We start from the raw sequence: 25,598 nt of genomic DNA, 5'->3' as shown, positions 1-25,598 counted from the left end.
TGAACTAGTGGAAAGTGCTGGAGGGGCGCCTGGGTGGCTCAGTTGGTTGAGCATCTGACTTCAGTTCTGGTCATGATCTCATGGTTCATGGGTTCAAGCCTCACGTCAGGTTTCATGCTGACAGCTCAGAGCCTGGAGCTGCTTCTGATGCTGTGTCTCCCTCTCTCTCCACCCCCTCTCCACTCATATTGTTTCCCTCTCCTTCAAAAATGGATAAACATCAAAAAATAAAAATAAGAAAGTGCTGGAGGATGTTGGGGCGGTGGTTAATGTGACTAGACATCTTGTCTTTGCTAATGGTCCCTTAAGGTAGGCACCCATGCTCCCACAGAGAGGGGGTTTGGGGGGGCTATCTTCTTAGACGACTACATTTCAAAGGGATGCCTCCCAAGCTTTTGAGAAAGACATCCCTGGGTTGTAAAAGTGGCCAGCGGCTGGGAGAAGACTTACATCCTAAAATGGCAGGGAAAGAATTTACAATGGCAAGTTTTCTAGAGTGAATGGGAAGGGAAGTGGGGCTGCACTTGGGAAGAACCCCATCTGAAGTTGAGTCTAGCGGGGGAAACGACAAGGCCGTCTGGTCTGTGCTGTTGGAGGTGAGGACTGTGTGGAGCCCCACTTCAGCATCTTTTGGGCTTTTCTTCCCCGCTTCGCAGAAGCAGATGCTGTGCTGAGAGATGGTGCCAGGCTCCGCGTCCTACAGCTTTGTGGTGGAGGAGCTGGTGTCTTCAGACTTGCCCAGGCCGTCCATGGGTGCTAACGTGTTCCTTGTATCTGCACTGGCCTCTCCATCACCACCCATCCACTCTCTGCCCTCAGCCCCTGGCTGTCTCTGTGTCCATTGCCGAATCCCGAGCCCCCGGCTCCGGGCAGCTCTCTCGTCACCAACAGGCCTCCCATGAGGTTTGGCATCAGCAAGCTTTCGTAAGTATTTATTTCTGGGATGAGAGCCTACTGCCCCTGATGGGTCCTTGGCTGCCAGGAGCTGATGTCTGGAGCAGGCAGTTTGTATGCTAATGTTGATTCGGCTTTAGCCTTTCTATCTGCCCCTGGAGAGAGACCCGGGAGCTGTTACCTATCTGCCCTCCCCCTCCCCCCTGCCTTCAGCCCCCCCATCTGGTCTTCCCAGAGAGACCCATAAAATTTTATCCAACCCATTATCCCAGGCAAAGCCCGATCCTTCATTTTGAGAGTAAGCCAGATTCAAATGTGTTGTCTGAGGCTGAGTTGGAGAGACAGATGAAGGGGCCTGGTATGAGCTACCAGGAGGGGCCGCACTTGGGCTGGTGCTGGGTCAGGGTGTGAGGGGTGAAGGGAGAGGGCCATTCCCTTCTCTGCGGGGAGGCAGGCAAAGCCTTGGTTTGAGCCCAGTTTTCCCCTCCAAGAATCAGGAGGGTGATATTGTCAATGAGAGTGTGCCTAGCCATGGGGACTGGACCCTGAGCCCCGGATGTTGCAGGATCAGGTGTTTAATTTTACAGAGTCTGTTAGATGCAGCCTTGCTGGTTCACCTCAATCCAGTGGTTCATGACCTTGGGGAGCATTGTCATCACTTGGGGAGCTGTAAGAAATAGAGATGCTTGGGTCACAGTCCCTGAGATTTGGATTTAATTGGTCCAAAGCATGGCTGTAGCACTGGGATTTTTAAAGGCAAATCTAAGAAGCCAGTATCATGAACTGTGACCCCAACCTCAGTCATAACATACTGACACATAAACCTGGATGCGCGTTTATTAACACAGAGTGAGAAACAGTCGCCAAGGGGAATGAGCCATTCTGTTGTCCATGAGTTTTCTTCCTGGGAGGAAGGTCAACGCAGAGAGCCACACTCTTCCCAGAAAGAGCATGGTGTTCTTAGGGAGAAGTGAGCTTTGTGGTGGCTGGGAACCCAGACTCTGAGGTCACACAGGACTCCCTTTATGTCCTGGTTCCTCTGCTTTAGGCTCCATGGCAAGGAGCAAATTTCTTCCAAGCTTCACCTTCATCATCCATAAGATGGGGATAATAATAGCTACATCCACAGAGTTGTGAGGATTCAGGGACCTAAGAGAGTGTGTATGTAAAGGAGCTAGTAGAATGTGCTTATAGTGATTAAAGTTCTCATTGCCTGGTAATTATTTTCATAGAGTAAATGAGAGCTCCGGTATCTTGGAGCTTGGATGGGTTGGTGCTCTCCTCTCCTCTATATGGTGATAATAATAATGCTGACTAATAATGCACTCACTATTGCTGAGCATGAGTCTTAGCCCTTTGCCTATATTAACTGAAGTACAGAGAGGGTAGGCGCCCTGCTCAGGGCCCACAGCTAATGAACAGTGGGGGTGGGATTTAGAGGAGCCAGTCTGATTCCAGGGCTTGGTCCTGATGACCATGCTCAATGGCACCTCCAGCTCTACAAGTCTTTCACCCATGTGGGCCAGAATGCCTGGGAGTGGTCGGAGCCCCTCTCTCCTGGCCAGTGCTGTCAGAATCCTTGAAGGGAGGGTGTGTTCACAGAAATGGGATCCTGTGTGGAGAATCTGGAAAAGGGAGCATGCTTTGTGATGGTGGTGGGCATAGTGCTGTGTCATTGATTACATTGCAGCCTTCGTTAGCTGCATGCCCGTCCTTTGGATTGATGGGTCACCTTGATCAGATCTGGCTAGATCAAGTCCTTGGTTACCTTGATCAGATCTGGCTAGAGCAGCCTCCAAGCCGCTGTTTAAGATGCGGGCATTTATGCTGATGGTCAGACTTGCCCACCCTGTGCCACTCTTCATGTGGCAAGCTGACTTCTTAGATTTTTGAATCTAAATATTCTAGTGTAATATTCTAAATGCTCGTGATCAGCTCTGAAGAGGGTTGGTGCCTGATTAGGGCCTCTCTGTGCTGGTTAACCAGCGTGGAGCGTTAGTTTTGGGGTACCTCAAATGCTAACCACCTCTGAACAGAACTAAGAGATAGTTTGACACACATCCCATCTTGTTTATACTGAAATATGCTAAATTACCTCATAAACAATATAATACTCTTCTTGGAGGAGAGTCTTTTGCTTGAACCAGTTCCTAAATATTCTGAGGAGATGTGTGTGTAGACAGAGGTCACACAGACTCTGCAGAAGAATGTGGAAAAATGAAATTCCTGTAGGAAGGCTCCATGTCATCCACTTTACTGAAATTGTACTGAGCCTTTTTGCTATACCTGGGCCAGTTCACATTATTTGTACAAGCTGTGTTCTACCAGAGCTGGCAGAGGGAGTCAGTAAGATTCTCCATGCCCACCCCAGACCCTGTCCTCGGATCCTGTGTGGTACGTGCTGGATAGCAAGTTTGTGCAAGCACACCCCGAATGCCCCTGTTAATCACTATCTTGAGAACGTAGGGATCCTGTCTTCCCTCTGTATTGTCATCAAGCAGAATTATGTAGAAGAACGTGTTGTTCACTGTTCAAGGTCAGAGGCTTTGAAGGATGGATAACCCAGAGTGTCTCCTTGGTAAGGAGGACTGTTCAGATGGCAGGCCTTGATCTCCTCGGAATGCTGGCCATGCAAGGAGGGGAGGGCGAAGTTGCTGTGCGGGTAAAGCTTGCTGCATGTAGATCCCAGCAGTGGGTGCTGTATCCAGTCAACCACTCCTGGACTCCCTGTATGAAAGTTCCCCTGATAAACCTATGTCTCGGTTGTTGCCTCTGGGTCTTTTCTTAGGTCTCCCCAGACCACTACCCATCGTTGGCTTAGAGTCTGCTGGAGTTGGCTATACAGATTTCTCCCTCCCTGCTTCTCTGGGCCGTTTGCAGGAGAGGGTGGATGAGGAAAACATGGCCTCTACTGAGATTGTGCCTGGTGTAGGTTTAAAGAGGCCAGGGGGAGAGCTGAGCATGGCCTGCCCCTTCCAGTCCTACCAGAGTCACTTCTTCATCAGCTTCCCACAGTCGCCGTGCCATTGTCTCTGCTAGCAGTTACTCTCTTAACTGAAAGCTCTCTTCCTCTGAAGAGTCTCCCATGATGTTCTGGAAGGGAGAAGGCAGAGTGTCCTGGCCCTGCCTGGCATAGCGTGGGACTCCCAGGATGTGGCCTGCTGTTGCCTCTCCTTGACTTCTCTCCTGTGCCTGTCTCTCTTGCCTTCTCTGTCATTACGGTCTTCCTAGCTTTTCGCTCCCAGCCCTCTGAGATCTAAAGGCCAACCCCTTTTGTAAGGCAAACCTACAGCTGGGACAAAAGAAGGACCAAATATTTATGTCGGCCCACCATGCACCAGGCGTGGCTAAGAGCTCTCTTGTGCATTATATTGTTCCCTATCTTCAGTAGAGGTGACGGAACCAAAGCTCTTGAGAGTTTGACACAGTTGCCCAGGGCAAACAGCTATTCTTAGTAGAGCCTGTGTTCAAATCCAGGCCTTTGAGCTCTGAATCCAGCGCTCATTTCCATGACACCACATAGTCCCTGCATTCTGACTACTGATATTAAACATTAAATCATCCTTAATGAGTACCTTCTGGTCTGCTCTCTCCTTACTCCATCTGTGTGAGGCAGCATCCATGGCTTTCCCAGCCCTGTTAGCATGCTTTCTCTCGTGGCCCAAGGAGACGTGACCCAATAGGGAAAGTGGGGGGCAAGTGTGCTGTCCATCAGAACTGGGAACCCTGCCTTGGACACTCGTGGGGCCAGGGTGTAATTGACTGGGAGTCCGGTGGTGCCCACTCCCGGCCAGCATGGTTCCTTGTCTGCCTCCTTTAGCTTTGCAGGGAATTCCAGGAACTCCAAGTAGCAAATGACAGCAAATTAGGAGCTCAAGTAACATAGCAACTGCAAATGTGATCAGTCAGGTGACCCTCAGAGGCGAGCCGCCATTCTGGGGGAAATGACCATTTATCCCCGTAAATACCAAGTCCTCACGATGGTGGCTTGTGCAGCAGGGAGTGAAAAGGCTCTATCATTCCTGCCTAACGGTACTCAGAGCAGTGGGGATTAGGGAATTTTTATTCCTTTATTAAAAATTAAGGTGTTTTTGAGTGTGTGCGTTGAAGTTTAATGGGCAATGCTGACTTTTGGGCACAAGCCCTTTGTTCTTTAGTGGAGAAGCTGCTGTAGCATAATTAGCATGAGAGCAGAGTTCTGGATTTTAATTCTAGTTCTACCATGAGTAAGCTGTGTGACCATGGACAAATAACTTACACTCTCTGGGCCTTTGTGAGGGGATTGGAGTAAAAACGAAGGATTGTGTATTAGTTTGCTAGAGTTGTCCTAACAAAATAGCATACCCTGGGTGGCTTAAACAACAGAATTTTATTTTCTCACAGTTTTCTAGAGGCTAGAAGTCCAAGGTTAAGGTTGGGTTTTTCCTGAGGCCTCTCTTCTTGGTTCACAGATGGCTGCCTTTTCACTGTGTCCTCACCCGGCCTTTCCTCTATGTGCACATGCCTGGTGTCTCTAACTCTTCTTACAAGGATACCAGTCAGGGACACCAGGGATTATTGGACCATATTGGACCTTATTTAATCTGTGTTGCCTCTTGAAAGGCCCTGTCTCCTGATATAGTCACTTTGGGGGTTTTGGTTTCAACACATGGATTTTGGTGGGGGGGACACAATTCAGCTCCTAACAGATGGTTAATGACTCTCACTCCACAGACTTAGAATTATTTTTTTTTTTTGAGGACTACCAAAGTTCTCTTTGGCTTACTCCAGAAAAACTGACACAGGACCCAAGGATTTCATTCTGTCCCTGCAAGGGCTCAGCTCGTCTGAAGGCACCTGGTTCAGCTGTCCTGAGCTGGGAGCCCCCTGAGACGCTGGGGGCAAGTGGCCTCAAAAGGCTGTAGGACGCCTCTTTGGAATGTCACTCTGTCCTTGGCCTGCCCAGACTCCCCCCTCCCCCCCCACCGGCATTCTCCGCTGCCCCAAGAGTGCTTACTGCCATTGTCACATGTGTATGTGACATGGACACTCAGCACCCAGCCTCTCAGGTCAGGTGTGGGCTCCTCCCACTGCCTGTCACTTCCTAGCTGGAAATCTCTGTTGCAGTGTCCCCTCATCTGAGCAGGCTGTGGGCCAGGAACACCCTCTTTTATGGACAGGTTTTAAAGCTGGGATTTGACCAGAAAGATCTGGGATCAGGGATCTCCCGCCATCTCAGGCAAGGCGACGGCAGGAAGATCTTATTAACACCTCCCCACAAAGAGGAAAAATAATATTTCAGCATGTTCCCTTTGTGTCTTCAAGCGGTGATAAGGTGCCACCAAAGTGCCAGTCTGGGCCGTGTTCAAATGAAGGATTATTCTGATAAGATGAAGAGGAGCGACGCTGGGGGAAGGGGCCTCTGGGAGTGGAGGAGGGCGCCGGTTTAAGGTTATTAAACAGGAAACGCCTGGCCTCGGCAGATCAAGGGGAAATCACACATTCTGTCACATTTGCTTATTGAATCTCAGTCTATTGAAGCTCGAAAGGGGGAAAAGAAATCACGCCACCCCCATCAACCTCCTTGTAGCTCTTATTAGATTTCACAACCTTTCAATATTAAAATGCTAGTGCCGGTGGCAAAATTCCTTGTCAGTTTTTAATATCAGTAAGGGATTGTGGTATTAGGTTTAAGGGGGATGGAGGTGGGGGGCAGGGAGGGTGCGGGCAGTCCGCAGAGGCCCCCCGCCTGGGCCGCAGCTGTCTTTGCTTCTCAGCCCGGTGCCGACCCAGTGGCTCCTGTCCTTGTGCTTAGCGCAGGGGCTGCTGCGGCGGGGGTGACCATCTCAGGGGCACCGTGCGCCCCTCTGAGCTTCATAACGANGGACCCCAGATGCAGGCTCGGCCTCCCCTCATGCTGTGCTCTCAGGTGCTGGCTCAGTTGTGCAGCCTGCCGTAACAAGGGGTGCCTCAAACAACAGAAATCTCTTGTCTCTGTGTTCTGGAGGCCAGACGTTCAAAAGGCAGATGCAGGCAGGGCCGCTCTCCCTCTGAAACACGCCTGTAGGGGACAATCTTTCCTGGCCTCTCCTAGCTTCGGGTGCCGGTGGGCGTTCTGCGGCCTGCAGACGGGTCTCTGAAATCGCTCTTCCTGCCACCCCATGACTGTTTCCTCCCTCCGCATCCCTCACCTTGTAAAGACACCAGTCCTGTTGGGCTAAGGGCCACTCGACTCCGGTACGACCTGATCTTAACTAATCACGCCTTTAATAGGCCAGTGTTCAAACAGGGTCACATTCTAAGGTCCTGGGGGGTTGAGACTCCAATATATCTTTTTGGGGGACAGAGTTTAATCTGTAATGGATGTCTTAGTCTGGATTCCTCCCCAAACCAACTCTGAGACCAGTATTCCTGTTCAAGTGGTTTGTTTGGGAGGTGACCCCAGGATGCATGGCGCCGGAGAAGGATCAATAAAGAATGAGTTGATGGGGTGCATGGGTGCCTCAGTCAGTTGAGCAGCTGACTCTGGCTTAGGTCACGATCTCGTGGTTCACGGGTTCGAATCCCACATCAGGCTCTGCACTGACAGTGTGGAGCCTGCTTGGGATTCTGTCGGTCTCCTCTCTCTCTGCTCCTCCCTGCAGTCATAATTTTTTTTTTCTCTCTCTCTCAAAATAAATAAACCAAAAAGAAAAAAAAAGAAAGAAAGAGTTCCTGAGTGGGGTATCACTGGGGCACCTGGGGCTCAATCCCTTTGGAGCCCTCCACAGGGCTTTGGGAATGGGCCTTGGAGTTGTATCCCAAAGGGCAGAGAAGTGGGAGTGTCTACCCCTCAGATGAGGGTCTCTAGAAAGCTTGAGCTCCTGACACTGCTACCTGCCTCAGGAAGACCGTCACAACTCCTGCAGCCACAGGATGACCTTGGGGGGGAGACGCAGGAGGCCACGGCTGTCTAAGAACTGGCTCCAGTGGGAAAGTCAAAGAGACACACGCAGCGAAGGCGTCGGAAGAGGCGGCTTGCCAGGACCAAAGAGCCTGGGCCCGAAGTTTGGAGATTGAAGCCCGTCGGCCTGAGGTGACTTCTGTTCTGCTGGCAGAAGTGGCCCCTTTCCTGTCCACTGTGACTAGGCTTGTTCCTCTGGGGCTGAGTCTCTGCCTGGTCTCCTGATAGATCCCCTGTTCTTCCGGGCTGCGGGGCCAGCCTGGACTCCTGCTTCTCCTTCCTGGGAACTACGCTCCTGTCCCCAGCCCCTGACCCCAAGAGTCACGTAAAACTACTGTCTGCTCCAGTCCAGCTCAACCCTAGAGCAGGCCAGTCTCTCAGCCAACTGCCACTGTGAGATCTACCTCCCACTTCCCTTTCTTATCCTTTCCCCCTGGTCGTGACTGTCTCTGCCCCCAGCACGGGTGACATCCGTCTCTTTTCTCCTGGAGCTACTTACTTGGTGGGTTCGGCCATCTAAGGATCTGGGGAGACTAGGGTGTTAAAATCAAAGAGGAGGCTCTAAGCCAAATATTTCCAGAAATCAGCCCAAGAGAGGCTCTTCTGGGCCAAAGACTTCCCAGCTCGCAGATAAGCACCCATGAGGCAGGGCACGCAATGGACCATGACTGCCCCCTGCCCACCTCAGCTGCTCTGCTCCAGGCCCCCCTGCACTGGCCTGCTGGCCACAAGGTCCGGGCACCTTTGGGAGCTTACAGATGCTGCTGAATCTCTCTACCTGCATTTTTAGGGTCTTGGCCATCGTGCCCTCCGGGTGCTGGGCTTCTTAGAGTCCTAGTTCTGCTGCTCGTTTCTATCCTTGCCTGTTCACATGCAGAACACCCACAGCCCACCAGCAAGTCCACGTGACGAGCTTGAACAAAGCCATGAGGTCTTGGTCAACAGCTGGGCAATGGCACAGGGACATGCGTGTCACATCTGTAGCCATCTTTGAAGGTCTATAAGGGGAAGGCAGAGTCAAAGAAATGAAAGAGAATCGCAGTGAGTAGGCTGTGCATGGCTGGCCAGGGAAGCAAAGGGCTAGGGGTCTGGGGCCATAGGTTCTAGTCCTACATCTGTAAAGTTGTTTGTTTTATTTTATTCTAACATCCTTGTGCCTCAGTTTACTCTTTGGCCAGATGAGGATGATAACATACCAAAACAGCCAACATCCCCCCAGGTTTGCTGCAACGATAAAATGAGATAATGTTCCACCCCAGGAAAATGGTCCTTCCCTGATATACTCATGTAAAGCAAACTTATCCCGAAGTTGATAATGGGATAGAAAAGTAATTGATCTAATTTGGAAGAAGGTTGTGGCAGGTGAGCATTCCAGGTGGCATGACATGTCTACATTGAATATATGAGATTTCAAGGCAGGTAGTGGGAGTTTTGGGTGAGGTTGGGCTCGGAGCTTGAGGGAGGAGGGTCTACCTTCGACGGGTGCATGGCCTGTCTGTCAATTACGTTCATCATCTGCCTTTCCCTGAACACCGTGCTCTACCTGCACCACTGCCCCGGGAGGGCTCCAGGGGACATCCCCCAGCCCTCCCTGGGAAAGAAACACACACACACACACACACACACACACACACACACACACACGGCACATCAGTCATCTCTTTTTTTTCCGTCCTTGGCAAAGCCACAGCCTCTATGTTCAGAGCAGTTGCTGTGCTCAGTCCTGGGCTGGAAGTCGGGCTGGGTGGAAGCCAGCTCAGGGAGGGTCTTTTGGGGATGTAGCTTGTGAGGTGGGGGTTGGAGTAAGCCCTCCCTGGGAAAGAAACACACACACACACACACACACACACACACACGGCACATCAGTCATCTCTTTTTTTTCCGTCCTTGGCAAAGCCACAGCCTCTATGTTCAGAGCAGTTGCTGTGCTCAGTCCTGGGCTGGAAGTCGGGCTGGGTGGAAGCCAGCTCAGGGAGGGTCTTTTGGGGATGTAGCTTGTGAGGTGGGGGTTGGAGTAAGCAGGAGCAGTCCAGTGGTCCAGTACTGCTCTTTCTTTGGCTTCCTGCGGTATGGGGAGGATGAGGCAGAACCCGGTCGGCTTTGACCTCGTCGTTTCCTGCAGCCTTGCTGTTCTTCAGAGCCAGTAGAGGCCCATCCATCTGAATGAGTTCAAATTGATTGAAACGATTTACACCGGGTCTCTTTTTGATACATAATTTTTGTTTTAGTGTCAACTTGAAAAACTGTGCTTTGGGGACAAATGTGAAACACGACCCTCCCAGCATCTTCCTGGACAGATTGCTCACATGAGTGGGGCTCCGTGATGGGCTGAGTGGAGCTCGCTTACGTGGTCCATCTTGAGGAGCCCCTTCGTGGAACTCCTTAACCCCCTGCAGAGGCCTGAGCAGCCTGGGGCAGGCAGGTGAACAGGGGCCTGTGTGAAGGTCATTCATGTACAAGTCTGGCTCCCCCCTGGCTGTCAAGCTCCTCAGGAGCTGGACCTGCCTTTCTTTGTGTCCCGGGAATTCTGCGTGGCACCTGGCTGTGTCAGCACTGCTTGCACGTTAAGTGAGTCAAACCCTGCCTCTCGGCCCCGGAAACTGAAGGCCCCATTGAAAACCTGGGGGGAAGCCAGGTTGACAGCTGAGCAGCTCTCTCCCAGAAGCAGCTTTATAAATCTGTTCTCATTAGCAAGAGGCCCTGGGGGGAGGGGACGAGAGTGAGTGGGTATACGTGTGTCAGGCAGCCATTAGTCTGTTGCGCCCCCTCTAATCCATGAGGCCTTGCTTCTGCATCTGGGCAGGCTGTTGGCAAGTGGTTGCTTTTCAGGATTCTGGAGAAATCCCAATTCCGAACCCCAGTGTCCTGTGAATCTACACCGGGCCCTGTCCAGCAAATCATGCTTTTCCCTGCTCAGTTAACATTTTCAGATGCATGAATTGGCCTATACCTTTTAGTGTAAGGGATGGAGGAGGAGCCGACAAGTCTTATTCGGCTTTGGTGGTGGGTTTCCATTGTTCTGAGAGCTCTGTCAGCATTGTGGCAGGCAGCCTCAGCCGCCGTGGACATTTGGCCCTTGGTCTTTAAGGCCACAGGACTTTTATGTCAGATAAGTGGGAAGTTTTGAAAAATGGTGTCTCCATCCCACCCATGAAATACAGTTTATTGCCACAGACCCAGCATTTAAGATCTTGAAGGAGTGAGTTCTGCGAGGGGAGCCTTCCGCTGGCACCAGTGCAGTCTCCGGGTCCCTTCTTGCCCATCCACACAGCTGGCCCTTAGGCGTGAGGTGGCCCGAGTGACAGGTTAGCTGTTGCTGTGACTCTCTGGGGTTCGGAGCCTATGCCGGTGCCCGCTGTCACAGGGAAACGTGCTTGCCTTCTCCTCCTGATTTCCCAATTTTCTTTTACTTATTTCTGTATTTTTAAATGTTTATTCATTTCTGAGGGAGTGTGAGCAGGAGAGGGGCAGGGGTGTGGTCAGAGGATCTGAAGTGGTCTTCACGCTGACAGCGGTGAGCCCGATGCGGGGCTCGAACTCTTAAACCTGTGAGATCACGACCTGAGCTAAATTCAGACACTCAACTGACTGAGCCACCCAGGCACCCCTTGATTTCCCAATTTTTGATTTAAGTTTGTGTACCATTAAGGTAATAAAACATATTTCCTTTGTTGAAGGCCACATAGAGCTGGTTTTAGCATGGGGGCAGTAGGGGACACAAGGTTAAGATAACATACAAATGAGGGGGCAGATCTCAGGTGGGAGGCACTACCAGATGCTCTGCTCAAGCCTCTCAGCTTCCAGACTGGTGTTGTTAGCATCACTGTGATGGTCTCAGCCTCAAAGTGTAATAAACCTCCTACTTCCACCTTCATCCTCTGAAGACCGTTGTTAACTGAAGAGATAGGTCTCAGCTCTTTTCTTGGGGCCCAGGTTTATGTGAGTTCTCTGATTGGCTCCAGCTGCCTGCCAGGGGAGGTTATGGGATGCATACAGTGTGCAGACCCCACGAGGCCCGTATGTGGAAGTGGCGGCGGTGGAAGTACCGGCTTCCTCCAAAGCACCCTGGACTTTGTACAATCACTGCCCACGCTCCACTTGGGCCACCTTTGGTTCCTCTGAGCCAAAGAATGAGCTACTCACAGAACACTCTGAAAGTGGTTTTGTTCTGAAAACAGCTTTGTTTGCCATCATTTGGAGAATAGCATTTTGGACTCGGAGGGTATCCAGGCTAATTGTCCTTGCTGGGACCTAAAAGTCTCAGAGTGGTGGGGAAGAAGGGTCCCCACTAGAGACCTGGGCTCGGGTCTTGTTCTACTACAGCACTGGCTTCAAGTCAACACAAGAGTCAAGTTCACATCCAGCCCTTATCCCTAAAGAGGAAAAGGGATTATGTCTGCAGAAATGCTTTCTACAGCGCCTAGTAGATGGAAAGCTCTCAGTAAAAATGTTAGCCCTTATTATTACCGCCCCACTGGTGTAAATTGAAGCAAGTTGTTGTATCTCTACCTCTTGTAAAATGAGGAGAGCAGTGCCTGCGTTATTGAGTTGTTTGTATTAAAGGAACTAATGAAATGAAATAAGGCATGACGTGAAATAAATGATAAAATATCTCCAGCATCAGCCTTCCCCAGGTGAATGGTGCAGCTTGCCTAAAAGAGTTGGCATGACTCGGCGTGTGAATTTTTGGAATGGAAGAGAAATATACCACTTGATCAAGCCTCTTCTACATTTTCCCCCAGAAATGTAACTCTTCCTCAATATAATTACTGTTCTTAATTATGAGCTAAAACAAGGGGAAACAATATAGAACAATATTAAGAGAAATTAAAATGTCTGTCTTCAAATTAAGTACCTTTTTCATCACATCCTCTTAGGCCATTAATTGCCACTTTCCCCTCTTCTTGCTCTCTCTACGCATCCTCAAGGAGAATACTTAACTTCCTTTTTGGTGCTTCAAGTGTCAAAAATGCCCTTAGTCTGGTGTATAGTTTTTTTTTCTTAGAAAATCACATTTAACTCTTCTTCTGTGGGTCCCTCTAATAACCCTACTTAGGATTTACCAGAGGAGGCAAAGTGTTAAGTGTTTCACCACTTCTGTAATTAGTTCTAGAGGCTAATAATAGCTCCTTCACAAAAATAAACCACTTTTCAAAAAAATTTCTCTAGGTTTTGCTCCTATAAGTCCTTTCCTATCTTTCTTTCCCTCTAGTAAACTATCTCATGTAAGGTTGTGCTGCAGTATAATGGAATAAATGTAGCAGCCAGTGTTTTTATGAGCACTTATGTGCTTTATGAATGTTTTATGAGTTTATTGGGAGGGACCTTTTTAAGTGCTTTACGTGTTAAGTTAATTACATGTTATTTAATTATCACGAAAAACCTGTGATAAGGTTTTGTGAAGTAGGTCACTATTACCCCCCCTCCCCTTTTAAAGATGGGGGTGTTGAGTATCTTTAAGTATCTTGTTCAAGATCTTGAGACATTTTTCCTTTTTTTTTTTTTTTTAAAGTAAGCTCTATGCCCAGTATGGCCTTGAACTCAGGACCTTGAGATCAGAAATTTCATGCTGTATGGGTTGAACCAGCCAGGTGCCCCTATAGAGCCAGAATTCAAATGTGGGCAGTGTCACTCAGAACCTGTCCTTTCCACCAGGTGGCACTGTCAGCCACTGTGCATGCCTGCGGGCACAAATACAGAATGTGTTAGAGGCTCCTGGGAAGGACGCCCAAGACCTGGGAGTTGAGAAATGGCAATCAAGCCCATGCCCCCAACTGCCTCCCAAAGGTCAAGTGAGATAGAGATGTTGGATTCAAATCCAGCTCTTCCAAATCTACAATCATGAACTGTGTTCCTGAGCTCTATTTTTCTACTTCCCTGGGTTGCTCCCACTCTTATGCAAGGAGAGAGAAAAACCCCTTGAAGGCTGAGTCTTTGAGCATATGACAGAACCCCCCCCCCACCTCGCCTCAGGCAGCTTTTCTTTTCTGTCTTTACCAACATATCTTTTACATTAATGGAAAATTTGGAAAATCATGGGTTTCTGCTAATTATAAAAAGGTCTTNACACACACACACACACACACACACACACACACGGCACATCAGTCATCTCTTTTTTTTCCGTCCTTGGCAAAGCCACAGCCTCTATGTTCAGAGCAGTTGCTGTGCTCAGTCCTGGGCTGGAAGTCTGGGGCTGGGTGGAAGCCAGCTCAGGGAGGGTCTTTTGGGGATGTAGCTTGTGAGGTGGGGGTTGGAGTAAGCAGGAGCAGTCCAGTGGTCCAGTACTGCTCTTTCTTTGGCTTCCTGCGGTATGGGGAGGATGAGGCAGAACCCGGTCGGCTTTGACCTCGTCGTTTCCTGCAGCCTTGCTGTTCTTCAGAGCCAGTAGAGGCCCATCCATCTGAATGAGTTCAAATTGATTGAAACGATTTACACCGGGTCTCTTTTTGATACATAATTTTTGTTTTAGTGTCAACTTGAAAAACTGTGCTTTGGGGACAAATGTGAAACACGACCCTCCCAGCATCTTCCTGGACAGATTGCTCACATGAGTGGGGCTCCGTGATGGGCTGAGTGGAGCTCGCTTACGTGGTCCATCTTGAGGAGCCCCTTCGTGGAACTCCTTAACCCCCTGCAGAGGCCTGAGCAGCCTGGGGCAGGCAGGTGAACAGGGGCCTGTGTGAAGGTCATTCATGTACAAGTCTGGCTCCCCCCTGGCTGTCAAGCTCCTCAGGAGCTGGACCTGCCTTTCTTTGTGTCCCGGGAATTCTGCGTGGCACCTGGCTGTGTCAGCACTGCTTGCACGTTAAGTGAGTCAAACCCTGCCTCTCGGCCCCGGAAACTGAAGGCCCCATTGAAAACCTGGGGGGAAGCCAGGTTGACAGCTGAGCAGCTCTCTCCCAGAAGCAGCTTTATAAATCTGTTCTCATTAGCAAGAGGCCCTGGGGGGAGGGGACGAGAGTGAGTGGGTATACGTGTGTCAGGCAGCCATTAGTCTGTTGCGCCCCCTCTAATCCATGAGGCCTTGCTTCTGCATCTGGGCAGGCTGTTGGCAAGTGGTTGCTTTTCAGGATTCTGGAGAAATCCCAATTCCGAACCCCAGTGTCCTGTGAATCTACACCGGGCCCTGTCCAGCAAATCATGCTTTTCCCTGCTCAGTTAACATTTTCAGATGCATGAATTGGCCTATACCTTTTAGTGTAAGGGATGGAGGAGGAGCCGACAAGTCTTATTCGGCTTTGGTGGTGGGTTTCCATTGTTCTGAGAGCTCTGTCAGCATTGTGGCAGGCAGCCTCAGCCGCCGTGGACATTTGGCCCTTGGTCTTTAAGGCCACAGGACTTTTATGTCAGATAAGTGGGAAGTTTTGAAAAATGGTGTCTCCATCCCACCCATGAAATACAGTTTATTGCCACAGACCCAGCATTTAAGATCTTGAAGGAGTGAGTTCTGCGAGGGGAGCCTTCCGCTGGCACCAGTGCAGTCTCCGGGTCCCTCCTTGCCCATCCACACAGCTGGCCCTTAGGCGTGAGGTGGCCCGAGTGACAGGTTAGCTGTTGCTGTGACTCTCTGGGGTTCGGAGCCTATGCCGGTGCCCGCTGTCACAGGGAAACGTGCTTGCCTTCTCCTCCTGATTTCCCAATTTTCTTTTACTTATTTCTGTATTTTTAAATGTTTATTCATTTCTGAGGGAGTGTGAGCAGGAGAGGGGCAGGGGTGTGGTCAGAGGATCTGAAGTGGTCTTCACGCTGACAGCGGTGAGCCCGATGCGGGGCTCGAACTCTTAAACCTGTGAGATCACGACCTGAGCTAAATTCAGACACTCAACTGACTGAGCCACCCAGGCACCCCTTGATTTCCCAATTTTTGATTTAAGTTTGTGTACCATTAAGGTAATAAAACATATTTCCTTTGTTGAAGGCCACATAGAGCTGGTTTTAGCATGGGGGCAGTAGGGGACACAAGGTTAAGATAACATACAAATGAGGGGGCAGATCTCAGGTGGGAGGCACTACCAGATGCTCTGCTCAAGCCTCTCAGCTTCCAGACTGGTGTTGTTAGCATCACTGTGATGGTCTCAGCCTCAAAGTGTAATAAACCTCCTACTTCCACCTTCATCCTCTGAAGACCGTTGTTAACTGAAGAGATAGGTCTCAGCTCTTTTCTTGGGGCCCAGGTTTATGTGAGTTCTCTGATTGGCTCCAGCTGCCTGCCAGGGGAGGTTATGGGATGCATACAGTGTGCAGACCCCACGAGGCCCGTATGTGGAAGTGGCGGCGGTGGAAGTACCGGCTTCCTCCAAAGCACCCTGGACTTTGTACAATCACTGCCCACGCTCCACTTGGGCCACCTTTGGTTCCTCTGAGCCAAAGAATGAGCTACTCACAGAACACTCTGAAAGTGCTTTGGTTCTGAAAACAGCTTTGTTTGCCATCATTTGGAGAATAGCATTTTGGACTCGGAGGGTATCCAGGCTAATTGTCCTTGCTGGGACCTAAAAGTCTCAGAGTGGTGGGGAAGAAGGGTCCCCACTAGAGACCTGGGCTCGGGTCTTGTTCTACTACAGCACTGGCTTCAAGTCAACACAAGAGTCAAGTTCACATCCAGCCCTTATCCCTAAAGAGGAAAAGGGATTATGTCTGCAGAAATGCTTTCTACAGCGCCTAGTAGATGGAAAGCTCTCAGTAAAAATGTTAGCCCTTATTATTACCGCCCCACTGGTGTAAATTGAAGCAAGTTGTTGTATCTCTACCTCTTGTAAAATGAGGAGAGCAGTGCCTGCGTTATTGAGTTGTTTGTATTAAAGGAACTAATGAAATGAAATAAGGCATGACGTGAAATAAATGATAAAATATCTCCAGCATCAGCCTTCCCCAGGTGAATGGTGCAGCTTGCCTAAAAGAGTTGGCATGACTCGGCGTGTGAATTTTTGGAATGGAAGAGAAATATACCACTTGATCAAGCCTCTTCTACATTTTCCCCCAGAAATGTAACTCTTCCTCAATATAATTACTGTTCTTAATTATGAGCTAAAACAAGGGGAAACAATATAGAACAATATTAAGAGAAATTAAAATGTCTGTCTTCAAATTAAGTACCTTTTTCATCACATCCTCTTAGGCCATTAATTGCCACTTTCCCCTCTTCTTGCTCTCTCTACGCATCCTCAAGGAGAATACTTAACTTCCTTTTTGGTGCTTCAAGTGTCAAAAATGCCCTTAGTCTGGTGTATAGTTTTTTTTTCTTAGAAAATCACATTTAACTCTTCTTCTGTGGGTCCCTCTAATAACCCTACTTAGGATTTACCAGAGGAGGCAAAGTGTTAAGTGTTTCACCACTTCTGTAATTAGTTCTAGAGGCTAATAATAGCTCCTTCACAAAAATAAACCACTTTTCAAAAAAATTTCTCTAGGTTTTGCTCCTATAAGTCCTTTCCTATCTTTCTTTCCCTCTAGTAAACTATCTCATGTAAGGTTGTGCTGCAGTATAATGGAATAAATGTAGCAGCCAGTGTTTTTATGAGCACTTATGTGCTTTATGAATGTTTTATGAGTTTATTGGGAGGGACCTTTTTAAGTGCTTTACGTGTTAAGTTAATTACATGTTATTTAATTATCACGAAAAACCTGTGATAAGGTTTTGTGAAGTAGGTCACTATTACCCCCCCTCCCCTTTTAAAGATGGGGGTGTTGAGTATCTTTAAGTATCTTGTTCAAGATCTTGAGACATTTTTCCTTTTTTTTTTTTTTTTAAAGTAAGCTCTATGCCCAGTATGGCCTTGAACTCAGGACCTTGAGATCAGAAATTTCATGCTGTATGGGTTGAACCAGCCAGGTGCCCCTATAGAGCCAGAATTCAAATGTGGGCAGTGTCACTCAGAACCTGTCCTTTCCACCAGGTGGCACTGTCAGCCACTGTGCATGCCTGCGGGCACAAATACAGAATGTGTTAGAGGCTCCTGGGAAGGACGCCCAAGACCTGGGAGTTGAGAAATGGCAATCAAGCCCATGCCCCCAACTGCCTCCCAAAGGTCAAGTGAGATAGAGATGTTGGATTCAAATCCAGCTCTTCCAAATCTACAATCATGAACTGTGTTCCTGAGCTCTATTTTTCTACTTCCCTGGGTTGCTCCCACTCTTATGCAAGGAGAGAGAAAAACCCCTTGAAGGCTGAGTCTTTGAGCAAATCACAGAACCCCCCCCCCACCTCGCCTCAGGCAGCTTTTCTTTTCTGTCTTTACCAACATATCTTTTACATTAATGGAAAATTTGGAAAATCATGGGTTTCTGCTAATTATAAAAAGGTCTTTTTGTAAAAGATGTTTGGTCCCAGAGACTCATGAAAGGAACCATTTATTTATCTGCAGAATAGTTTACATATGAGAACAATACAGAAGAGTTTGAAAGCGGTTATTCCGTGAACACTAATTAAGAGATTTGTTTGTTTTCAAATAGCAGAAACCAATTCTGGTGGGTTTGAGCAAAAGGGAATTTTTTTGGAGGGATAATGGGGAACCCCATGGCTTAAAGAAACATGTTAAACAATTAAGACCCATAAAGGGGAGAAAACTGGGGCATATAGACACCCCACATTAGAAGGACTTGAACATCCTCCCCTGGTTGGTCACTGCCATTATGTGACTCAGTTCTCAAATTTCCCAGCCTGGGATCTGACTACCCCATAAGATAAATCCCCAGCTGGAAGAAACATGCGATTGCCCAGATGTACTTCAGGGTCTCTGGGTGGAGCCATCAGCCATGGGTCAAAATCTCCATGTTTCAGGACTGCTTCCGTGCAAGGGAGAACCATGAATTGCCATTCTTTGTGTTTTACCCCGGTGTGGTTTCTTTACATTGCCTCAATGAGGAATTGCATGGCCCAGGACACATAACCTATTGGAGAAGAAGAGATAGAGAAGCTCATTGGAGCCCTAGAGACTCTTTTATGCCTTCTTTCTCCCTTGTACAACCTGTTATACAGCTGGACAGTCCAAAAACCCAAGTGTGAAGAGCAAGCAGTATTGGCCACTGAATGTCCCCAAAATCTCTTCAGATAGTTTGGCAACAAGCTAACTGGGGCCAGGGTCTCCCTTCCCCCAGGCACTCAGCCTCCTCCGTCTCCATGCACTCTGGGTGTCACACAGCTAGTATTTCTTTTTTTTTTAATTTATTATTACTTTTTATTTTTTCTTTTTATTTTTTTTACAAATAGTTTATTGTCAAATTGGTTTCCATATAACACCCAGTGCTCATCCCCACAAGTGCCCTCCTCCATGCCCATCTCCCCCCTCCCCCCCACATCCATCAGTCCTCAGTTTGTTTCTCAGCATTCAAGAGTCTCTCATGGTTTGCCTCTCTTCCTTTCCCCCACCATTTCCCCCCTTCTTCTCCCCCATGGTCCTCCATTAAGTTCCTCCTAATCCTCCTGTACGTGCAAACATATGATATTTGTCCTTCTCTGCCTGACTTACTTTGCTCAGCATAACACCCTCAAGGTCCATCCATGTTGCTACACATGGCCAGATTTCATTGTTTTCTCATTGCCATGTAGTATTCCATGGTATAGATAAACCACACCTTTTTGATCCATTCATCCGTTGATGGACACTTAAGACAGCCAGTATTTCTAGTGACTCCTGGTACCTGCGCTGAGAGCATTTGGTACCCAAACTTGAACAAGTTTTGCCTTCTCCTCAAGCTACTGTCCTATTTGCTCCATAAAAGGAGAACCCCAGGATGTGAGGTCTCTCTGCTATTACACAGTCCCCTCCATGTTAATCTACAACTCAGCCCCCACATATCTCTGTTCAAGACACCTAGAGCATGGAGGACCCATGCAAATCCAGAGCCTTCTGCCCATGAGCTTCAGCCAGCACCAAGCCTCACCACCTGGTGTTCATCCCAAGCCTTTTGCTGAACCCCAAGTCTGAAGTACTGTGATACTCTTAGTGCAAGCCTGGAGTATGGAGGGATTATTAAAAGAAAGGGGCATAGATAACTCTAGTTGACAGCGACTTTCAATGCCAGGCATAGTTCAAGCCCTCAATCAGGGAGGGCTTTAGAAGACATTGCAAAGGCATGGATACTGGGTCCAGGAGCCCATTTGGGGGCATCCATCGCTGGAGCAGACTTCCATTCTTGCCCTCACTCTGCCAGCCACTTAGTGCTCAATCTGGGGCAAATCCTTTGACCTTAATTTCTTCATTATTATGCCAAAGTGTAGTAATATCTATGCCATGTTGGAGAACTTGTGTGGGATAAAAAACAGAAGCTAGGAGTGTTGTAAAATTGGAGCTCTTGTTGGTCTGGGGAAACTGAGCCATGGAAGCTGTTTCCGAGGCTAGCTCTGAACGGGAATGAACGCGGCCCTGGGGCAAGCAGAGGACAGATGGGGCAACCAGCTGCCCCTCAGCCCTTTTGCTGTGCTTTGTAGTGAAGGATGATTGTGACTTCTGACTTTCCTCAGGATCACAGATCTCTCTGAGCACAACTGAAGCCATAATAACTTAGCAGGCTCCACTGGATCGATACCTCTGAAATCCAAGGGCCATTCAGTTGCTAAAGGCTTTTTATTTAGTCTTTGTGTTTGGTATTAATGTTATCCCCGTGGCATCTAAATGGCAGAGCTATTTATGGATTGGAAGTCAGTCTGACAGTGTGGCATCTGGCCATCCAGCACGGGTAGGAGAGAAAAATCCAGGTGAGCAAAACTTGTAGGGCAAGCAGGACAGACGGGGATATTTAATGCTTGCTGATGCCATGAATTCTACCTAATTTCTTCGTAAGCAACAGTAGCAAAGGGCAATAGAGAAAGAGCATCATTCTTTGAAAATGGTAGAGGTCAAGTACTAAATGTCACACTTGAGTTATAGCTTCTACAGAATCTACGTTACACTAAAGACAACACTGTGATGTGTATAGGTGCTTTTCAACCTTTTTTGAGGATGTGTATTCCTTTAATTGAAAAAGAAAAAGGAAGCTCAACATGGGAATAGCCATATTCGGAATGCTCACTGGGAAGATGTATAAAAAATATAAAGCACACTGTGTTCACTAATAGTTTTCAATGAATTTTGAGTTAATCTATGAAAACAACACACTTGAAAAAGGATGCGTATATGTTAAAAATATGCTTTTTCTACACTTTATGGACACAGTATGTATGTGCTACAGATGACAGTAAGACACCTAGTACTTTCTGAGCCTTACTGTGTCCCAGGCACCATTCTAAGCATTTTTAAGACCCTGTCTTACTTACTCCTCATGACAACTCTGTGAGATCAGTAACAATCACTCTTCCCATTTTACAGGTGAGGAAACTGAGGATCACAGATGCTGAGTGACTACTCACGATCATTCAGCCGGTGAGTGACGGAACGAACGCTTTTTCCTGAGTTGTTTAACACTGTTATCCATGATTGTCCCTGGATCAGCTGTGATCTGTGAGGCTTTCCCAGCCCACAGTTTTCCAACGAGCTGATGTGGAGGTGGGTGTGGTGGGGGAGAGCTCACACGCTCTGTTTAGTGGCTTTTGAAGTCGGCCTCCCAGGTGGGAACAAGTGCCAACCCCTGCTGGCTTTATTCTCTTTTCCCCTGCCTTCTCCCTTTCTCTTCCATTTGGCTTATACAAGTGCAGGTTCAGGAGAGAGTGAGCTGACTGGTCATAGTCAGGTGGTGGGGTGTGGAGGTTTAAGGGATTTGGATGGACTGTTGGATGGAGTCATATTCTTCACCATGCCTTCCCTTCAAGGTTCCTGATGGAGGCAGGGTCTTTGCAAGGAGTGGCATCGTCAGATGGGAAAGCATATCACTTTCTTAGTGGCTTGGTAAACTGCTGATTATACCAAAGGCAGCCCTTCTTCAGAAAAATCTGGTTTTGAAAATATGAACTGGGCCAGAAGGCCCAAGTTTGGCTTCCTACCTCCTGTTCCTTGAATCTAGAGGCTAAAAAATTCTGTAGAAAATTCGGAGTCTGTTTTTTTTTTTTAAACCAACTCATGAAGCAAGAATGCAAGGTTGTCTTTGTGTGTGTACATCTGTTGTATTTGTCTCTCTTATTTTCTGGCAATGGCCCTGCCATTTCTTTTGGGAAATGGGTCTCTTCCGTTTCTTGTCATTCTGGTAGGGGTGCAAATTACAGTATTTGCATCCCTCTCCCACTGTAGATGCATTGATTGGCCAAAGAGTGTGGATGTGGCTCAAGCAACGCTCATCTACAGACTGGGAGAGGGGAGCCTTCCTCCTTTTTTGCACATCACTATGGAAGTTGTGTAAGTTGGAGCCACGAACCACTTCATAGGAGACCATATACAGTAGGCAAGAGGTTCAAGACAACACATGGAAATAGAGCTGATAGATGAAAGGGCTGGAGTGAAAGGGGAGATAGAGAGAGAGGGAGAGAAGCTGGACTGGGTGTTAGAAAATCTGAGTTTTTGCTATTGACCAGGGTGTGATTCTCTGTAAGTGTCAGTTTTCCCATCTGGGGAGTGAGAACGTGGGATTCAGTAACCATCCACTTCCCTCCGGCTCATCACCGCAGAGCCTGTGAACCCCCTCAGCAGTGGCTGCTTCTCTCGGAGTCTTTGGCCCCTTCTTCCTCGGCCCTCCTCTGCCCACTGCTTAGATGAAAGAGCATCTGCTTGTTTCTGAAATGGGAATGAAAACAAGGGCTTCTCTGCAAACTATTTTTGCTGTCAGAACAAACACTGGGCTGAGGCACCTTGGGCTCTAGAGCATTCGATAGCTTCCGTACCATGCTGGCCTCTGTCCCCACTCTGGGACCACCTGGCTCTCAATTTGCCCAGGGCCCTTCCAAGCTATCCTGGAAGAGTTCTAATTGACCCTCCATCTACTAAAATTCTCTTTTTTGCAGTCACCATAGATCAAGGTCCCAGGCTTTGACGGCCACTGTTCTGAAAAGTACCTTGTAGTTTAAACATACAAGCCGGAAGCTGAGTGGTTCAGTCTCTTTGGCCCCTGACCTCTTCCTGTGATCAGCAAGCAAGCCAGATTTCCCGGGGAAGATCTTGAGCCTCTGCAGAAGTTCCAAGGAATAAAGGGGCTTTTTGACTGAGGTGATCAAACATGAGTTTAGAGGGTCCATGTTGGTGGAGACCTTCTGTGGACATCTGGTGGAACGAATACATCCTTGGGAGCCGGGCTTCAGTCACAGACCCCTTTTTCCCTCCTGAGTGACGTTGGGCTGACCCTTCATTTAAACTCTGAGGGGTGCCTGGGTGGCTCTGTCAGTAAAGCATCCGACTCTTGATTTAGGCTCAGGTCATGATCTCGTGCGTGGTTTGTGAGTTTGAGTCCCACATCGGGCTCTGTGATGACAGCACAGAGCCCGCTTCAGATTCTCTCTCTCCCTTTCTCTCTGCCCCTCCCCTCCTTGCTCTGTCTCTCTCAGAACAAATACATACACTTAAGAAAGTTAAACTCTGTGCATCTCTGCTTCCTTGTTTGTAAATTGGGCAATAATTCCCATCTCATGGCGGGGGGCAGGTTGTTGTGATGATTAAATGAGATAATGTGTGTTGTGTGTTGTTGCCGACACCTGTAGCTGTCGTAGGGGTGCTGTGAAGACTGTGTGAGCTACTGACACGAAAGCCATCTGATGATTGGGAAGGCCAGGGCACAACGGTGCTGACCGCGCAAACTCATGCCCCTGGCGATCTCAGGAGAAGACCTGGCTCGCCCTTCTCAGCCCTTCTCAAGCCCTGGAGGTTGGGGGGTGCTGAACTTGCTGAAGTTGGATTGGGTGGGTTTTGATGGAGACATGCAGACCCCTGGGGTGGGGAGCTATCTTGTCACTGCCTCCATCTCTCCTCGTGTCCCAGGCAGGGAACAGCTACAGCCTCAGTACCTCCTTTCCTCATCGCTCAAAGTCAAGTGGTGTTTTATGACAAAGGCAGATGAGCATGTCTAAATATTTAACTGGCAGATCAATCTGTGGCGACAAGGAGCGGCATTAGAGAAAAAAAAAAAGACGAGACGTTCCAGTGACGTCTTTATGACTGGCAGCACGCCACGGGGAGGCGGCCGGGCTCTGTCTAGGATATTTTGTTCTCAGGCGGCTCAGAAGGGGAGAGAGTGGTGAGGCAAATAACCACGGGCCTAAAGTCCTGCCTCTGCCTGATAATTGGAGCCAGTGCGCTCGGAGCAGCGGAGAATGGGCAAACAGATGCACGCCGGGTCGCTCCCCAGCCTGAGCCAGTCCCCCAGCACGCAGAGCTGCAGCTGTTCATCCTTCGGTGGGGAGTGTGCACGGAGGGGCAATGTCAGGTGCGGGGAAGGAGGCATGACACAGAGTAAATCCAAATGAGTAACCACTTTTTCCATGCTTGATGGGAGGCGGTGCTGGGTTTGCTGGCTGTCTCTGTCCCCAGTGGAGTCTTGGTCATGGCATCCCCATGACGGGCTGTGGTGGATCTTGCTGTGAAAGAGGCGGGTGGCATCTCTTGGCTCCCTCAGGAGGTGATGCTACAGGGGACTGATAGGGAAGCTTTATTTTTGTATATCTGCAGGTGAGGATGTGTCCTGCAGAAATGCAGTAGTGGGTGACGCAGCACAGAGGAGCCCAGGCTCGCCGTCAACTCAGATTGTCATAATGAAGNAACCCACGAACCGTGAGGTCATGACCTGAGCCAAAGTCGGACGCTTAACTGACTGAGCCACCCAGGCACCCCAAGAACAGACTCCTGACCTGGGAGAGCTGCCTGTTCAATTAGGGGAAGCCATAGCCATCCCCATGAGGCACCTCCCCCCTCTCCCAGCGACTGGTCACTGACTTTCCTACCATGATGCCTGGAGTCTCTGTGTTAAGGTTGTAGCAGCGTCTGCTGTGGCTCAGATATGTTCAGATGCGTTTCTACTTCCTTGTTCACCATTGTCTTCAAGGCTTCAAGCAATGCCTGGCATGCCGTAGACACTCAGTANGGCAGCAAAAGTATTGATACAGATATGCCTACTGAGTGCCCATCGTGTGCAGGATCCTTTGCTAGGGAATTTACATGTTTATCCCTTGAAGTAACACCGAGATAAACAAAATACGGAAGTGGATATAGGAATACATGCACGTATACACACACACATAAACGTAAACACACATACGTATACATGCACACACACATATAAACCCGCATATACATATTTATTGTTTTTTTAAAAAAAATTTTTATAGTTTTTGTGACAGAGAGAGACAGAGCACGAGTGAGGGTCAGAGAGAGACAGAGCACGAGTGAGGGAGGGTCAGAGAGAGAGGGAGACACAGAATCTGAAACAGGCTCCAGGCTCTGAGCTATCAGCACAGAGCCCGACGCGGGGCTTGAACCCATGAACCGTGAGATCATGACCTGAGCCGAAGTCGGACGCTCAACCGACTGAGCCATCCAGGTGCCCCTGTATTTTTTGTTTTTAAAAAAGGTTTTTATTTATTTTGAGAGGGAGATCAAGTGTGTGTGCACGTGCAAATTTGGGAAGGGCAGAGAGAGAGAGATAGCGGGGGAGAGAATCCCAAGCTGATGTAGGGCTTGAACTCACAAACCATGAGATCATGACCTGAGCTAAAGTCAGATACTTAGCTGACTGAGCCAGCCAAGTGCCCCTATACATGTTTAGATAAATATGTGCATGTGCACTCACACACACACACGCACACACACACTTTAGTAATTGCAAATCATTTATCCTCTCTTTATCTTTTTTAAATTTGGAAATGCCTGTTTCTACTCATTTATATACTTTTTTGTAATGCTCTGTAAACCTTCCTTTCTAGTGACAC

At 48.6% G+C, this 25,598-nt stretch overlaps 1 long non-coding RNA gene across 3 annotated transcripts in view; it reads left to right on the top strand.

The window, feature by feature from the left end:
- Nucleotides 1–25,598, top strand: part of LOC144237102 (uncharacterized) — a 414,282-nt gene that overhangs the window by 166,023 nt on the left and 222,661 nt on the right. For all 3 annotated transcript variants that reach the window (XR_013336756.1, XR_013336755.1, XR_013336754.1), the window contains exon 4: nucleotides 21,127–21,180. This is a non-coding gene — a long non-coding RNA (uncharacterized LOC144237102). The remainder of the gene's footprint in view (nucleotides 1–21,126; nucleotides 21,181–25,598) is intronic.

The sequence above is a fragment of the Crocuta crocuta genome, unplaced genomic scaffold (genome assembly GCF_008692635.1).
Source record: "Crocuta crocuta isolate KB4526 unplaced genomic scaffold, BGI_CrCroc_1.0 scaffold266, whole genome shotgun sequence".
Classification (NCBI taxonomy): domain Eukaryota; kingdom Metazoa; phylum Chordata; class Mammalia; order Carnivora; family Hyaenidae; genus Crocuta; species Crocuta crocuta.
Note: the sequence above shows the minus strand (reverse complement) of the source record. Positions and strands in the feature narration are given on the sequence as shown.